Raw genomic sequence first — 17125 nt, forward strand, 5'->3', positions numbered from 1 at the left:
TGTGAAGTGGGTTGGGCTGATAGAGACAGAGTGACTGGCCCAACGCTGCCCAGCCAACTTTTATGCCTAAGGCAAGACTAAAACTCACAGTCTCCTGGTTTCTAGGCTGGTGCTTGAACCACAAGACTCAACCCACTCTTTTTCTTGTTTTGGCAAGCAAATTTCCCTTTGTGAACGAAATTTAACAATGACTTTTATTTTACTTTTATTGAATAAGATCAGTCTTTTAATAGCCTGAGGATTTCTCCCCCGACAGGCGTGTCATCACTCCCGGGCTGAGGCAAATGCCAAAGGAGCTGTGGAGTTCTCTCAGTATCAGCATCCTTCCAGCCTGCATATGTGCTTGGCAGCAGGGAAAAGGGAGGGGGGAAAGATCTTGGTAGCCTTGGCAACGCCCAGAGTGAAAGCAAGAATTCACACCCTGCCCAGGATGCTTGAGCAGAATAATGCTGCCTTTTTTTTCTTCTTTTCTCTCAGCAAACCATTCAGCAAACAACTGCGTGGTTGCCTTGCGAGAGAGCTTGTTGCTCAGTGCGCAATGCCCTCCTTCAAAGTGGCGTTTTGCTCCCGAAAGGGAGGGCCAACTTTTCAAAGTGAGCTCCTCCGATGACGTGCCTAGAGGCTGCTGCCTAGCTGCAGTGTCACTGCAATGGCTGAGGGGCTGGGGCTTGGATGCTTACAATGAGCTCATTTTCCCAGGAGGAAGAAAAAGCAAGGATCAGGGGGCATCTCCGGGCTACTGCAACCTTCTTGTGAAAATTCCCTTCTAGCTCCTTCCTTAGTTAACCTGGCCTGGTTCTTCCTTGTAAGACTGTGCGCATGGTGAGCAGATTTTTCCTTAAAAAAAAAAAAAGCCAAACGGGGGCAAACCCCCCCCCCGCACAATTGATTCTCAGCCCTTTCTCATCTTTTCCTCCTTTTCTTCTCTCCTCTCAATGCTTTCTCAGACTGGCTTGCCGAATCACCCTCTCAACTATTTGGAGGATAAAAAATATAGCATCTGGAGCAGTCAGGGATGGAGTGGACCTTTTGAATTGATTTTTCAAAATTATAAAATGAGGTAAATGGCAAAACGTCCCAAAAATCAAACAAAAAAACCCCAAACCAAACACTCCAAATTACAATCTGTCTTCTAGAAACGGCCGACAGGCTCTAGGATGAAGCATACTGCAAATGCATGGACTGACACTTTCACCAGGTAAAGCAAACAAGGAAAGCTGGAGCATGTCTGTAAGGTTAGTTTCCATACTGATTTGTTTTCTCTTTCTTTTGATCTGAGTGGAATTGGTATCCTGGCACAGTGTTATATAAAACCTGTTCTTGTACGTTTCTTTCAAGCAAGCGGTTGCCAGATCCTGTTTTGCATGTACTGCTGACAAAATATGTCTATGTAGCAAAGTAACTGAAAGGTCCCTATTAAATGCAGAAAGCTTTTCCTCTTGTCACTGAAGATAATCAGAATGGTGGGGACTGGAGAAAAACAGGTCTTTCCAATTCCACCTTATATTTTATTGCATAAGACAGCTTCATTCCAATACTTCAGACTTAAGGATTGGGTTGAGTTGAACTGCCTGTACAAGATGTTGTGTATACTTTTTTCAGATTAGCACCGATGTCATTAACAGCCTCTAACAGATTCCAGAGAGCTCTTTTTCCTGGGAACGTGACACAGGCAATTCCCTGACACAGCTGACATTCCATTTATGGCCAATGAAACCCATTGGGATTAAATCCTAGATCAAAGTGGATTTTCTTATTTTATTGCCTCTTTTTCTCTTCTCGATGAAACCCGCCGGGATTGAATCCTAGATCAACATGGAAATTCTTGTTTTATGGCCAGCTTTTCCCTTGTTGATTATAAATAGCACTTTGACCTGTTAAGTGTCATATATTTCAAGGGTAGAACTAAAAATGCTGTGCTTAATTTGTAGGCAGTCACAGGGTAAAAACTATGCCTTTTATTTGTGCTACTGTTTTTTAACCTCTGAGCATCCTGGGACTATGCGATATATGAATTATTTTCTAGGAAGAACTGAACTCTGCTGATCCTAGTTGATGTGTGGAAAGCTGTGTGTTTTCAGCCAGGTTCTGTGCTATGCATTAAAGAAATATTTGCAGGAACTTTTGTGTGCATGTGAAATAATGCAAGGGGCTGGAGATAAGAGGTAGCACTTACTTCAAAGTTTAATAACCCTCTCGTGCATGTGTTAAGACAAGGAGGACAATACTGATGAGAAAGGGAAAGGATGATCCATCTGGAAAAATTAGAAGAGCAATTTCAGAAAGGTGCTGATGGTAAAATTCTGGACATCCATAACTGGTAGCCTTCATTGAAATCAATAGGATTTACTTATTTGTATATGATAAGGCTATTTTGAAAAGAAGGAATAACTGTACAGATCAAATATATAATTATGAAAAGAAAAAAATGTTAGATTTTTTTTCCAGTTAGCTGCAATCTAAGCTTATCTACTCTTGAGAGGAAAAGGTTATGGATTGCACAATATTGTCTGAAAGATGTTACTTTGGATGTTTTCAATTTTCCTTTAATTCTTTGAATTTTTGTTATGTATATTGGTTGTACTTCAGTAGAGGTACCATTTACTCAAATCATTAAGCTTTGTTGCTTCAAAGGAAATTTTTGGAAGTTTTCAAATCTTATCTTGGTATTTATGAGTAACATTTCCTTAGGGAAATTAAGACATTTATCTTTCAGGAAGAGCTAGCAAGAAGCAAATGGGTTTTTAACAATAACAGCATTCACTGAGCCATACTCTTAAATCTCTGCAATATACATGGTCCAAAAGCATATTGTTGCCATTTTTTATCTATTCTGGTCATTGTTTTTTTTTTTTTTTTTTTGCAACATGCATGATCAGTCCCTAATAATGGTGAAATAAATATATAGATGGTCAGTTACACTTGTACTGTTAATGCAATACAGATAGTATGCCATATTGTGTTGTTCAAAAACCATAACGCATAATATAGTGATTTATAGAGTACGTTATTTAGAAAAGCTATTAGAAAATATTACTTATAGACCTCACAGTAAAATTACAATGTGCAGCATAGACTTCCACTGATTCTATGATATATCAATATTGTCTGAATGTTGGTGTTCAGTGCTTCAGTGGATTACAAGTATCAGTGTTTGCTCACTGCATAATATGCCACTTAAGAATACTTCTCCATTCATACTCATTTGTAAATATGTTCTTCTTTTTATGTTATGTCCGCTTTTCAGAAAGTTTTGTCGGACGTTATTGAAAATGCACAAAATCTGGCATGCTTTGCCGAAACTCTTCATCCGAGTTCTCATTTTTCTCCTCTCACAAGTGCTGCTTTTACTGTTGCAGATATCTGTTTTTATTACATAGAGATACAGAGATGAAGTACAGAGATTAAATTTATTCATTCCACGTGACTAATGTATTAGGCTGCTGCTAGGCAGCGGCAACTGCCACATGTCAGTGCAAAGATGTGGAAAATGTTTCTCATCTCTCATTTTTCTGCAGATGTCTTTGAACTACTACTATTTCTCAAAAGGTTTTTTAACTACTATTCCCAGAATCCTTATCTTTTATGGACATGCTAGCTGTGTTTGATGTGAATTATACTTCAGCAACATCTGAAAGACTCATTTTAGTTTACCGTATTTTCCAGCATATAAGATGACTTTTTTTTTTTATTGAAAGTTTTATAAATTTTACAAAAAGACAAAAACAATACAAAACGAAAACAACATATACAAAAAAAAAAACTAAACATTACATATAAAAAAAACCCCAACCCCCACTCCTCACCATAAACCCTCCCTTCCCCCCCCCCTGAGCTTCCCAGAGCAGAATATAGGCTTAATTGAAAATTAACAAATAAAAAATTAAATTAAAAAATTTATATAATATCTATAAGTAACATTAAAATATATATATAAGTATATATATCTCTCTATATATAAAGATAAAAATTATGAAAAAGCTATATAATATTTTTTTGTACCCAATCTAAATTGTATAAATTTTATCCATTTATCCCAAACGACAAGAAACTTCTCTTGCGTTTGTTGCTTTAGGAAAGCCGAAATCTTTGCCATTTCCGCCAAATAAGCTACTTTAAGAAACCATTCCTGCAATGTAGGCAAAGACTCCTTCTTCCAGTATTGTCCAACTAACAGCCTCGCGGCTGTAATCAAATTTAACATCAATACAACCTCCTTTGTATCACAATCTGTAACTATACCATCTCTTTACTTAGGACTTGGAGAAAATATTATAAAAGTGATTTTAAAGTTCCATTATGGGCTATACCTTGGCATGCGATAGAAGGAATAAAAAGAGGTGTAAGAATGGATATGGTGTCTTATAGTCAGCTACTTAGATGGGATGGGCAAAACTGGCAGTTAAGATTACGGGAAGACTTAGCGCAAGAAAATATTATTTATTCTTGGTTCCAATATAGGCAACTAGTAGATAAATGGAAGGTGGATTGTAAATTGGGTTTTCTTAGAGAAGATGAAAATCTTATTAAGCAAGTTAAGGATCAAAGACAAACCCATATTAAGAGAATCTATGGGGTATTAGTTGAAATGGATTCAGAATCGGAATTAATTAAAGACTGTATGATTAGATGGGCGCAGAATTTTGGTGTCCCAGTCTCATTGGATATCTGGGAAACCATCTGGGTGAGAAATGTCAAATTTACACAAGCACAGAACTTAAGGGAGAATTTTTATAAAATGTTTTATAGATGGCACCTTGATCCACAAAAAATGTCTCTTATGTACCCTGACATACAACCCAAATGTTGGAGATGTGGCTATATGGATGCTTCTTATTATCATATTTGGTGGTCATGTAGAGAGATAAAAGCATTTTGGATTAAGATATGGTGGAATATCCAGAGAATTTTTAAAAGGAAGATGACTTTTTAAAGTGTTGAAATCGGCGCCGAAGTTGGGGGTCGTCTTATATGCCGAGTCAACTTATATGCCAGAAATTACGGTAGTTTCCAGTGTATAAGATGACTTTCTAGGCATGCAACTCGGCACCGAAGTCGGGGATTGTCTTATACGCCGGGTCGCTTTATACACCAGAAAATACAGTAGTTGCAGAAACAGTCGATAAATGCATCTAATTTGGCACATGACATCTCAAAATGGCCTTGCCCTACTTCACATGGTCATTATGTTTTATGTGTTTAATATAACAGAGACTTTTATTGCTTAATATTTTATTTGATGTTAGATGGCCTAAAATGCATTTTAATTTACTTGCCCTGTGTCATGACTAAAAGAGAAAGTAGAAATATATTAAAGGATAATGATGAAAGGATTTTTCTTCATTTCCTTGGCCTCTGCAGTTCTTTAAGAGGTATAATAAACCCTTATATATTCGACAGACTGTATTTCTTTATATGACTTTGTACATATAAGTTCCTTTTAAGGATTTGTAATGTCAACAATGTCCTTGAATAATGCTATTCTTTTCTTTCCATTCTAAATTTTCATTAGAATTTCCTTGCTTATATTGACTTTTTCTGGAAGATAAGGGCATATCATGGAAAGAAAATTTAAACTGATTTATCCTGCTTTAATACATTTCCTTCATTTTATACTTAAACCTATGATCCTAAGTATGCATCCTTGACTTCAACAAACATTCTTTTCATTAAACATGATTAGTGTTGTGCTTTTACAATTCAGTCCAATTCGTATTGATTTGAATATAAACACTTTTAAGCTCCACAGCTTCAAATAACATGTCATCATTAATGCTAAAGCTTTTGTTGCTGATTATTATAATATATGAATGAATGAGTTCTAAGATGTTGTAGTGCATTGGCTTATAGTATATGTGTGGATCCAAGCCATTTGGCCTTTTGTATTGACATATGGAAATTCTGACAATGTGCAGATTTTCTAAGTGCCGTTCCAAGACTTTTTGTCCAATGGAACCACCATGTCCAGTTTATGCCATAAATCTTTCAACTTCGATTTTCAGATCTTGATGATCTTCTCAAATTCTTTGATTTGAATTCCACTATTCCCTAGTGTTGCCACATGCATTAACCACACTTTCTTCTTTTCAACCAAAGTTAAATCTGGTGTGTTTTGCACCAAGACTTTATCTGTTTGCTTTTGGAAATCCCATCAAGTTCCATCAATTTTTCATTATTGGTACATGATACTTTTAAAGACGTTTCAGTTAATCATTTTGGTGACTGTGTTTTATTATTGTTCATAGTCAATTAGTGCAATCTTCTTGCATAAGCTGAATATATGATCTTACTTTTTCTTCTGCTTCTTTGCACAATCTGTACTTTGAATCATGTGATGATTACTCAATTTTGGCCTTGATTGCATTAGTTCAAATAGCTTGCTTTTGAGCAGTCAAAATCAAATCCTTGAGTTTCATTTATTAGTGTTCCAGCTGTAACCCATTGCTAGATTTTATCTTCATCCACTTTCCCCTTCATCTTTTATAGAAATTGATCATATGATGCTTTTATTTGCCAGCATTCTGTTCATGATTTTAATTATATTATTTTGATGTTCATGTATTGTTTTTTATACATTCAGTAAGTTCTAATTTTTAATTTGCATTAATACTTGTTCTTGATTGGCTTTTACATAATCAGACAATGCAAGTTTTTTTTTTCAACAGTTTGACTTGAAGTAAATCTCTGCCTCCATTTTTCAGGGCAGGTATAGTCTATCAATTTCACTATTCACTAGTGGACAATACTGAATGGTCATCATTTTTCCCCTTTCAGTCCAAATTGTCAAGTTCAGCTTGTGTCCAGTTAATAATTCCAGTAATGTATCATATCACTAGTACAGCACAGATATTGATGGTTTTCATGATGTTTCAACCATTCAGTTTTCTCAGTCTTTGGATGTATTCTTTACATTTTTAATTTATTCCTGCTTGATGTTATCCAACTGTAAAATACTGTAATTGTAGTCTTCATCCTTATGGCTCCTGGTGATTTGACCATTCGGTATTTCAATTCTCATACTGTTCATGATTTAACCCAGATTTATTATTACTATGGCACATTTCTCTAGGTCAAATTCCATTGCTACATCTGTGCTAAAAATTCTTACAGTGTTTGTCTATTATTGGATTTCAATGTCTGGTTTTCCATAAAGTTTCAGATCATCCCTGTAAAGCAAATATGAGATTCATTAGCATTTTTTGCTGTTTGATAGTCAAGATTTGTTTTCTTCAAAATCATTGAAAGTGGATCCTAGCAATGACAAATAATAAGGGTGATAATGGGTAACCCTGGAAGATGCCCCTTCTAATGTTGACAGGCCCATATTTTTCATTTCCAACCACCAATTCTGTATTCGTCTGCTTCATTATTTTTTCTATAAACATTCTTTCCAATTGTTTCCAGACATTTGGTAATCAATTTTGCAGTAATGAATAAAAACACTTTTTATAATCAATATAGACCTATTATTATTATATATTTATTATGATATGTTGGCCATTATCTTTCACCATAAAAAACAAAATCCTGAGTTCTTAAAACATGCCATTTGGGAGTTGGATCAAATTCCAAAGGAATTTACTTCCAGTTAGTATGTTCAAGTGAGTGAATATTTTCTAATACTGAGATTCAGTAAATAATGAATCCTTTGGTTCATGTGGATGATCTCATTGTAACATGTGCATTTGAAATCATTCGAGATTTTACGATTTATATGGTTGGTCCTTCATTCCCCCCTTGCCTGGAAATTCCTTCTCTTCCCTCCCTAAGCCTAAGCCCCCCTTTGTATTATTATTCAGTCACAAATTAAGCCATTTTGTGTCTCATCAAAAAAAAATTGTTAAGTGAAAATCTGAAGCTAGTAATAATCACACTCCACATTTCATGATGAACCTGGTGGTCTTCTATAGTACTCAACTCTTCATTCATTATTTAAATGATTCTTTTCCCACACTGATTATGTGCCAGACATTTGGTGACAAAACTGATGTTCAGATCAATGATGAAGCCTTGATCAGTGATGGCAAACCTGGCCCCACCCCCACTCCACCCCCTGCCCCACCCCACCCTGCCTGCCTGCAGGGCCACGCCTCCAAGGCCCACCGCAGACCACCCAGGCAGCCCAGCAGCACCATTGTGGCCATGCCCTCTGTCCGCGCCCCACAGCATCAACTGTGCACGATGGGGCGTGAGGGCAGAGTTTTTTCTACACTGCCTGGCTGCCATGTCTTTGGCTGCATTGCTCCACCTGGGCCACGCTCGGGGGCGACTGTCCTCCAGGGGGGCTGCTGGTGAGAAAGGGGTCATGGGAGGAAGCAAGGCTGGGGCAACGGCACATGTGCCCACATGTGCTAAAGCATCTGTTACATCTGGGTGGTTCAGTCAGTCCCTTTCTGTATAAAGTTCTGAGTGCAAAATGCATCCAAGGGTATAAACCAATATTATAGTTCTCATTCTAGTGTTGGGTGGTATGCTCCAACATTGGATGGTGGAAACTAGGTTCTGATTCTATCCCACATTTTTCTCCCATTCCCATAGGTTTTTGAAGCCAAGAAAACTGAATTTTGTGTCAAAGGGGGATTTAATAGGATGCATTTTGTACAGAGGTAAAGGAGTCTTATATCTTAGATTCCTCTAGCTTTCTATTACTAGTCCATATTAAATCAGAACAGCTCAGGATTTATTTCCTTTCATTACATACAATAGAGGAATTGTTGTGTTACTGTTTTACTAGGAACAAACCCAAACCTAGGAAGAACAATAAACACTATTCATGACTTATTTCATCTTGCTGGTCTGTTGGTGGTGGGACACTTAAAAATAGGTTTGCTTGATGAATACAGAATTCAATATAATTCATCTGCTGAAAGCTGGTTAGCATAATGGTCATTTATTTATTTTTTAAATTATTTCATAAAGTGAGAAAAACCTTTTTAAAATATGATTCATTAAATGTGACAATAACTTTAGTTTAAGCCTGCTTTTTTATGAGGCTTAAAGTTTATGAAAGCATGAAAACTCATAAATAGTGTTACTACAATAGCTGCTGCTGCTACTGCTACTACTGCTGCTGCTGCTACTACTACTACTACTACTACTACTACTACTCATTGGGGATTTGAATTCAGCAAGAGTCCTTGTCAGAGTATGTGCTCCAGATCATATGCAGAATATTGAAAGAATATTGAAAATTAGGAGCCTGGTTGCACCTTTCTAGATTAACAAAGGTTATTTAAAGGTCTAAGCATTCAGGAATCTGTTACCAAGCATTTTCTAATTTTTGGCTTCCATAGACTATGACAGCTCATTTCCTGAATAAAAGGAAGGAACACTAATTAAATTGGAAAGAATAGACTCGTACTATACCGTAGTTGTCTTGTATGCAGAACTTGGAATTAGCCCAGCTATCACTGAATGCTAACAGATGGTCCTTATATTTGAAATGTAGATTTATTCAGAAATAGACTAGGACAGACAAGCCTACCTAAGGCATGTTGACAAGGAGAGAAGGAAAGAGGAATCTTCCCTTTATCCTTTTAAGCACAGAGATTTATTTAGTCCAGGTAAGAAACAGATACAGAAATGATAATGTTCCTTCTTCTCATCTATCTCCACCATTCACCCAAGGGACCGTAGGTGTAAAGAGCTGATGCCATCTTCAAACATTTACCATTATTATTAGCTTATTAATTTTTACAACTATATAATTGTTCCAGTAGCTGAAAAGAGCATGCTTTGATATCTTCGCTATAGCATGTTTAAGCATTCTAATAGTAGTATGACAAATCTTTACTTTATGTTTCCTTGTTCTTCTCTAAATCCCAACAAAATTTAAAAATGTCTAATTTTATACACAAAGTACAGAAATAAAATTGAGGAGCAGGTTTTTCATCTCAAAATGCTGATTTTAGTTGAACCTTTGTCTTCTCTGTCATAAATTGGCTTATATTATAGCTGCTCAGAGTCATTTGGTTGAGTTGGATGGCTATAGAAATTGAATAAGTGACGAATGAATGAATGAATGAATGAATGAATGAATGAATGAACGAATAAATAAATAAATATACCGTGTCTAATTTTTTAAACAATACAATGAATAAATCCTTGAGTAGAGTGGATGCCTTTATATTGCCAAAAAAAGACACCATGGCTTTCCTAAAATGTTATATGCTAGGTTGCAAGTGTTAACATAAATTTATAGATTGCTATAATTGAAATAGAAAATGCATTATTATATGTAACCATCTAACTAACCAATTAGCCATCCAGGGGCTAATTCTGGATGGGCAGCATCATAGTTCCTCTTAACAGCTTTTAAAATTATTGTTATTGTTGCTATTGGATCAAAGAATAACACAGTTGGATTAACTCATAAATATACAAACCAATTATGGCAGCAGCATCTAGATTGTGAATGGAATTACAAATCAGAAAAATATTTATCAGGTAAATACAGGATTTGTAGTTCTACCAGGACATTCACTATAGGTTCAGTGCACTCTAAATTATACAATAGTGAAATTTCTGTTTATTATGACAGTGCACACACTGATAACCATTTGGCATTATTACAGGTCATAAGCACACCGAATGTATCAGAATTAAAACAATGCAATAAAATATGGTAAAATGAGAAAATGAACAGAAAGACGTGAAAAAGATATAGTAGAATGAGAGCAAAGGAGCAGAAGGAAATGCTACACAATACCCGCTCTACATTATATAACCTAAAATTAACCCCAAATTAATTTGCTATTAATAAAGCATGCATTTAGCAGGCTGCAAATGCAAACTTAGCAATGGCTTGGGTTCTCTTGAGACCTTGGCCTACCAAAAGGAGATTTACATATGGTCATCCAGGGAATGGCTTAACGGATGTTAAGAGCTTGCTAGGCTTATCTCTACAGCATAGAAACATATGGGCCAGCGATTCAATGTTCCATGACTGAGGGTGAGAAATCCTTTTAGCATGGGCATTTTTTGAAAACTTGCACTCAAATGTAGTTGACAACCAGGTGCCAAAGCTCAGAAGAGTAAAGGTCCCATGAGGTTTATTAACTATAAGCTGGTTAAGATACCAGACTGCTTTTAAGTGGAACGTACTGTGTTCCAATTGTATTCCAGCTGTCACTTTCCTATGTTTGGTTTGCTATTCTATAGCCAGGATCCTTTGACTCAAAATTGCCATTATCTGTTTTTGCCTCACACTGTATTTGTAATCAGCAGTGCCTTTGGTGCAAAGCCCATTTCCTGAATTCATGTCTCCCATTTGAATGTTTCTAGCTGGACTGAAATCGGACTAGCGAGATAAGAGATGTTAAACCTTGGATGGAAGCAGTGGTGAGATTCAGCCAGTTCGCACCATTTTGGCAGAACCGGCAGCTAATTTTTTGTTGTCCAGGCCCAGAATGGACATCCGGAAGCGGCATCCACATAGAGAACCGGTTGTTCACATATTTGAATCCCACCACTGGGTGGAAAGTTAATTTTTACCCAGTATTGGAAAATGTTTAGCTATGCCCTTGTCTCAACCATCAGCAGACCTGCCTCCAAAAGTAGAACTACATAACAGACATGCTGATTGAGGAATTCTGGGAGTTGATGACCTGGGGAATTCTGGGAGCTGAAGTCCACACATCTTAAAGCTGTTAAGGTTGAAAAACATTGATGTAACTGATAACTGGATTTAGCAGAGCCCTGTATAGAAGCTGGCCACTATTTGGCCATCTACAAATGCAGTGGAATCGAGATAAATTCTAAGGAATAATTGCTGCTGAGCTTCTCAGGGCATCCAATGAAATGTGTACAGTATAGTCATTTCACTCCCTGTGATGTTGCAGCACAGATCCCTTTAAAAAAAACACTTGTCTGATTAGTTTCCCATTATGTCACTACAGCATTTTTTTTATAAACCCTTCCAAAGTGCATGACATTAGTTAACTCATAATTGATTTGCTGTAAATAATCCTTGCAGAAAACAGGTAATCGCCCCATGGTTCTTCTTACCCAAGTAAGTGTTGGTGATAACATTGATATGTCATCTGCATGTAAAAGTACATCTATTGATCTATTTGCCAACTTTGGAGGGTGATGCCCTTCTCTATTTAAATACTCCATGATTGCATTAAGGTAATAATTAAATAAAAAATATTTAATAAAGCCAGCATACACCATTGCTTATCTTCCTTGTTGGTTACATCTAAAACAGTGGTTCTCAACCTTTTTAATGCCGTGACCCCCAACCGGTCGTAAGTCGAGGACTACTCAACCGATCGTAAGTCAAGGACTACTCAACTGGTGCAGCACCGTTTGCAGAATGGGACTTTTGGCGGGCTCAGCAGGGCAGAGACAGCCTGGACAATTCCTATTGGCTTTTGAAAGCCAATAGAATTAGACTCTATTCAAGAGAGTCTATTCTATTGGCTTTCAAAAGCCAATAGAATAAAAGGGAGTAGCACAGCTAAGGAAAAGGGGAAAAAATGGCGGACTGCGTTGTTTGGCGACCCCCGTGAAATGATCGTTCGACCCCAAATGGGGTCCCGACCCACAGGTTGAGAACCACTGATCTAAAGATGACCCATGGTGCTTCATCTCCCCCTTAGTTTGGTATTGCAATTCATATAAAAAGCATAAGAAGCCATCTATTGCAGAAGATTCAAGCGTTATGTCAAACTTTCCCCCTGGCAATTGATCAAAGGCCTACTTGAAACTTCCAAGAAGAATGAGTGGAACTGATTTAGGAGCCTGAGCAAAATGATATCAGATCCTGATCTAGTACAGATAGTCCTCGATTTACAACAGTTTGTTTAGTGACCATTCAGAGTTACAAAAAAAGTGACTTATGACTGTTTTTCACATTTACAACCATTGTAGCATCCCCATGGTCATGTGATCAAAATTTGGATGTTAGGCAAACTGATTCGTATTTATGATGGTTGCAGGATCCCAGGATCATGTGATCACCTTTTGCGACCTTTTGACAAGCAGAAATCAATGGGGGAAGCCAGATTCACTTAACAACCATGTTCCTAACTTAACCACTGCAGTGATTCACTTAAGGACTGTAGCAAGAAAGGTCGTAAAATGGGACAAAACTCCCTTAACAACTGTTTCCCTTAACAACATAAATTTTGGGCTCAGTTGTGATTGTCAGTCGAGGGCTATCTGTATAAAGTGACCCCCTCTGAACCATTCCTGTTCCTTAGCTATCAGTTTTTCATCTTCTAGCCATTCCAGAAGTTTCCAATAAATATGTCTAACATAGATCTTACTAATTATATTAAAAGGCACACATTACGTGAATACAGTAGACATGGTTGCTTTAAAGACACAACTTTACTGCTTTCTTCATGATATCAGCCACATCTTTTTTGCCCATATGCCTTTTTCATTATCGAAGGAGCTTGAGAGTTAAAACAGCTTGTATGAAATCAATGCTTTGATGAAGAGCAGAGAGATATTGTACCTATATAAACTCCAAAATATTTCTTCCAATTTATTTTCAGACCATGGACAGCTCTACTATTTATATCTGTAGAATGTTCAAACAAATAATTACATCTTATATAACAATATTGCTTAGTGTGTTTCATTAATGGGCCATAACCCAGTATAGATTTAAAAGTAAAAAGCTTGTTGATTTCAAATAGGATAAATATGCACATATGTTTTATATCATTTGAATCCAATTAAGTTATGGAAAGCTGAATAATTTCATGTTAATGTTTATAAAATAAAATATATTTTCAAATCCAGTATACACAATTGCTTTGGACAGAAAAAATAAATAAATCTATCCATCTTATTTTTCCCTCTATTAATTATTCCAGTAGTTTGGAGATAACTAAGACAGAGCTTTTCAACCTTTTCACCCATTGTACCACTTTTAGGATATGGCAATATCCGAGTACCACCAGTCGCCTAGCAAGGTGTTAGAAACTTGATGACCAAAAAAAAAATAAATAAATAAAAGGAAAAAAGTGATAAAGTACAGGTAGTCCTCAACTTACAACAGTTCACTTAATGACTGTTTGAAGTTACAATGGCAGTGAAAAAAGTGCCCCCCAAGCCACAGCCAAGCAAGACAACTGCCTGCCCGCCAGGCGGTGCTCTTCCTCCTGTCGGAGATTTTAATTGTGAGCATTTCTGTTGAGGATTGGCAGCGGAGGTGGGGTGGGGGGGTGTTTGGTTTTTATTTCCCCCATCTGCTGGGTGGTTGCAGCAGGTTTTAGTCACTTCACATGACCCTGGGACACTGTGAACATCATAAATATGAATCAGTTGCCAAGCATCTGAATGTAAATCCAAGACCCTGGAGATGCTGCAACATTCCAGCTGATCGGCGCTTCTTCTGGGCTCAGCAGAAGCGTCAGGATCAGTGCTGCTTTCCAGCTCATTGGTGCTTCTTCAGGGCTCAGCAGAAGCACCAGGATCAGCGCCAAGCTCCAGCTGGAGCCTGGTGCTGATCCTGGTGCTTCCACTGAGCCCTGACAGCCCTGAAGAAGTGCCAATCAGCTGGAAAGCAGCACTAATCCTGGTGCTTCCACTGAGCCCTGACAGCCCTGCAGCTCCAGCCATCTCTCGCTCAGGCTTGTGTGGTGCTGCCACTGGTTCAGCTCATTCCCCTCCCCCACTACCACTTTTCTAGGATGGTTGCGTACCACCTGCCAGGTGCCAATGTACCACAGGTGGTACCCGTACCACTGGTTGAAAAGTCCTGAACTAAGATATTGAAAATAATTGCAAATTAATATATCTTTCAAGTAGACCCATCACTGGGAACTGCGAATTCATATTTCTTGATCAGTTGAATACAGATAATTCCCCAGAAATATGATGTTGCAGTGTGTGGGGTTGTTTTTTTATTGTTGTTATATATCCATTTGCATAGTTTATATTGATTAATGCCTTATATTGCACAGTTTGGGTATAATGCTGAATCATAGTACATTTTCTCTGATATGTATCTTTGCTAAGGTTCTGTAATCTTCCGATAAGACTGTCTCTTGGAAGTCAAACTATATAAGTATCCAGTTTGACAGTTGTTCTATTAGTTGGCTTTCTGGGGATAAATGATTAGCACTGTGGTATTAGAAATCTTGAACTAAATAAATCTTTGATTTCACCCTAAAAAAGTGCTTCTTATATACTTAGCATTTTTGTGATGGGCACTGGTTCTAATAGTAGTGATACTGGGAAAATAATGACAATATATTGCTTTCTGACATTATTGTTACCAGCAGCCCAACTAAATGGGTACTTTTTAAGGCAAAATTTGCTCAGTTACCAAACAATTTGTTAGGGTATCTATTTTATATGTGCTGAAGGAAAAAGTGGACCATATTATTAGCCCTCGCTAATCTTTCACCCTTTGTACTAGCCAATGTGTATTAGTACTAATTCAAATTTTTGGCTGCAACAAACTATGAAATGTATAATTATCAGCACCTAAGAAAAGTACTGTTGAACCAGTTCCTTTGCAGGCAACCAAATCCTTCCAGGAGATTAGAAGCAGAGATAAAACACAAGACTCTTCCATACAAGATCTCTTATGGCAAAAACCAAACTCTGTAATATTCCTGTGTGGTCGTGAGTCCAAAAACCATTGGATTTGAGTCCTTATATATATTTACTATATAATTTCTTGGGACCACATCAGGTTGAAAGGTAGACTAGAAATGCATTCATATTTGTATCATTATGACTATCAACAGCAGCATCATTCTTATGCCTATGATGATTTGCTTAATTAGAATATTAATGTAATACGTGTAAGATTAAGTCATTTCTAATCTTAATAATTAAAAAAAATCCCCCAAGTGTTTTGAATGTTGACAACAGCAAGTTGGTTATACTTTTCCCCCTTGATCTTTTTTCACTTAAATTTACATTTGAGCATGAGCTTTAAATCTGTAAGATGGCTTCATTAAGAATTTAGAAATCAATTTCTATCCAAATTGAATTTTCTGCAAATATTCCAATTTTATGGGTGACCCACCATAAAGTCCTCTTTAGGTATCCCTTCAATGAAGACCAACCTATAGTAAGCCATTTTTAGAACTAATCAGTGAATAAGGCCTGTTTAAAGGGCCAGGCAAACAAACACTTGTTCTGCTGTTGTTTAAATCTATTTCTTGGGGGAGGGGAAGAGGGAATGTTCCTATGTGTGTTTATGCATGCTATGAGTCCTTAATATGCATGTGTGCATATATATATGTAGGACACTTGAATCCTTGCAGAGCAAAATGAGTTAAACTTGTTTTAAATAAATTATGTAGCTATTCTTTAACAGTACAGTGGTACCTTGGTACTCAACTGCTTTGAAACTCATCAAATTTGGTACTCGTCTCATTCTGACACAAAATGTTTTTCGTAGTACTCATCGTTTGTTTCATATTCAATGCATAAGATAAAACATGTTGGTGTCAGCTGCCTTGTGACTTAGTATATTATTCCTTATGGGGAAAAATGATTGGTACTCATTGTTTTTGATATTCATTGCGCCTCCCAGAAAAATTAACGAGTACTGAAGTACTACTATATTTATTTGGGTGGACAAACCATGATAGACACTACTACTTATAAATGTTCTCTGTCAGGTTTCTGCTTGGATCTCTGAGGATGCAATGAAAAAGGAATGGATATAGTTAGAATGCACCAAGTATGCATTTCACATAGTATATTATATACAATACAATAAATCTAGATGGTCTTTGCATTCTAAATATATCCAGGAACTTTGAGAGATTTAACTTCTTTCACATTTTTATTCAAATATTCTGAGGATGATACTTCAAACTCCTGCGGGAATGATCAATAGAAGACTTAAAATCAATACAATTCAATTTAATCAGTGTGTTCAAGAGTTATGGATCATGTACTGTACTGTATATCTAGGATAACTGTATGCATTACCAAAAAAAGAGACAAGGGTCTATAGAAATTTGCACATCTCTATATACTAATCTCTACAAATTTGCAAATTTAGCAATAAATTATTGCAACAATGGTACATCACATCATGTCAGAGAGACCAAGAAAGTGAGCCTTGTGTTGTCCAATTGCCAACTTCCATGGTTCCTGCATTCTTTCCTTTTTTAGAAGAGATGAACTGCACATCTTTAAA

The 17125-nt window shown here is 36.8% G+C and overlaps 1 protein-coding gene across 23 annotated transcripts in view; it reads left to right on the forward strand.

The window, feature by feature from the left end:
• Positions 1-408: 408 nt before the first annotated feature.
• Positions 409-17125, forward strand: part of JAKMIP3 (Janus kinase and microtubule interacting protein 3) — a 118876-nt gene continuing 102159 nt past the window's right edge. For 8 of the 23 annotated variants that reach the window (XM_039337412.1, XM_039337424.1, XM_039337426.1 and 5 more), the window contains exons 1-2: positions 411-822; positions 948-1235. The gene's annotated coding sequence lies outside the window, so the exon portion shown is untranslated. Of the gene's footprint in view, positions 823-947; positions 1236-17125 lie in introns of all 23 variants that reach the window. The other 15 variants (XM_039337407.1, XM_039337408.1, XM_039337416.1 and 12 more) reach the window with 5 other exon arrangements.

This window comes from Crotalus tigris, unplaced genomic scaffold (genome assembly GCF_016545835.1).
Source record: "Crotalus tigris isolate CLP2741 ecotype Arizona unplaced genomic scaffold, ASM1654583v1 scf7180000017678.2327064, whole genome shotgun sequence".
NCBI lineage: Eukaryota > Metazoa > Chordata > Lepidosauria > Squamata > Viperidae > Crotalus > Crotalus tigris.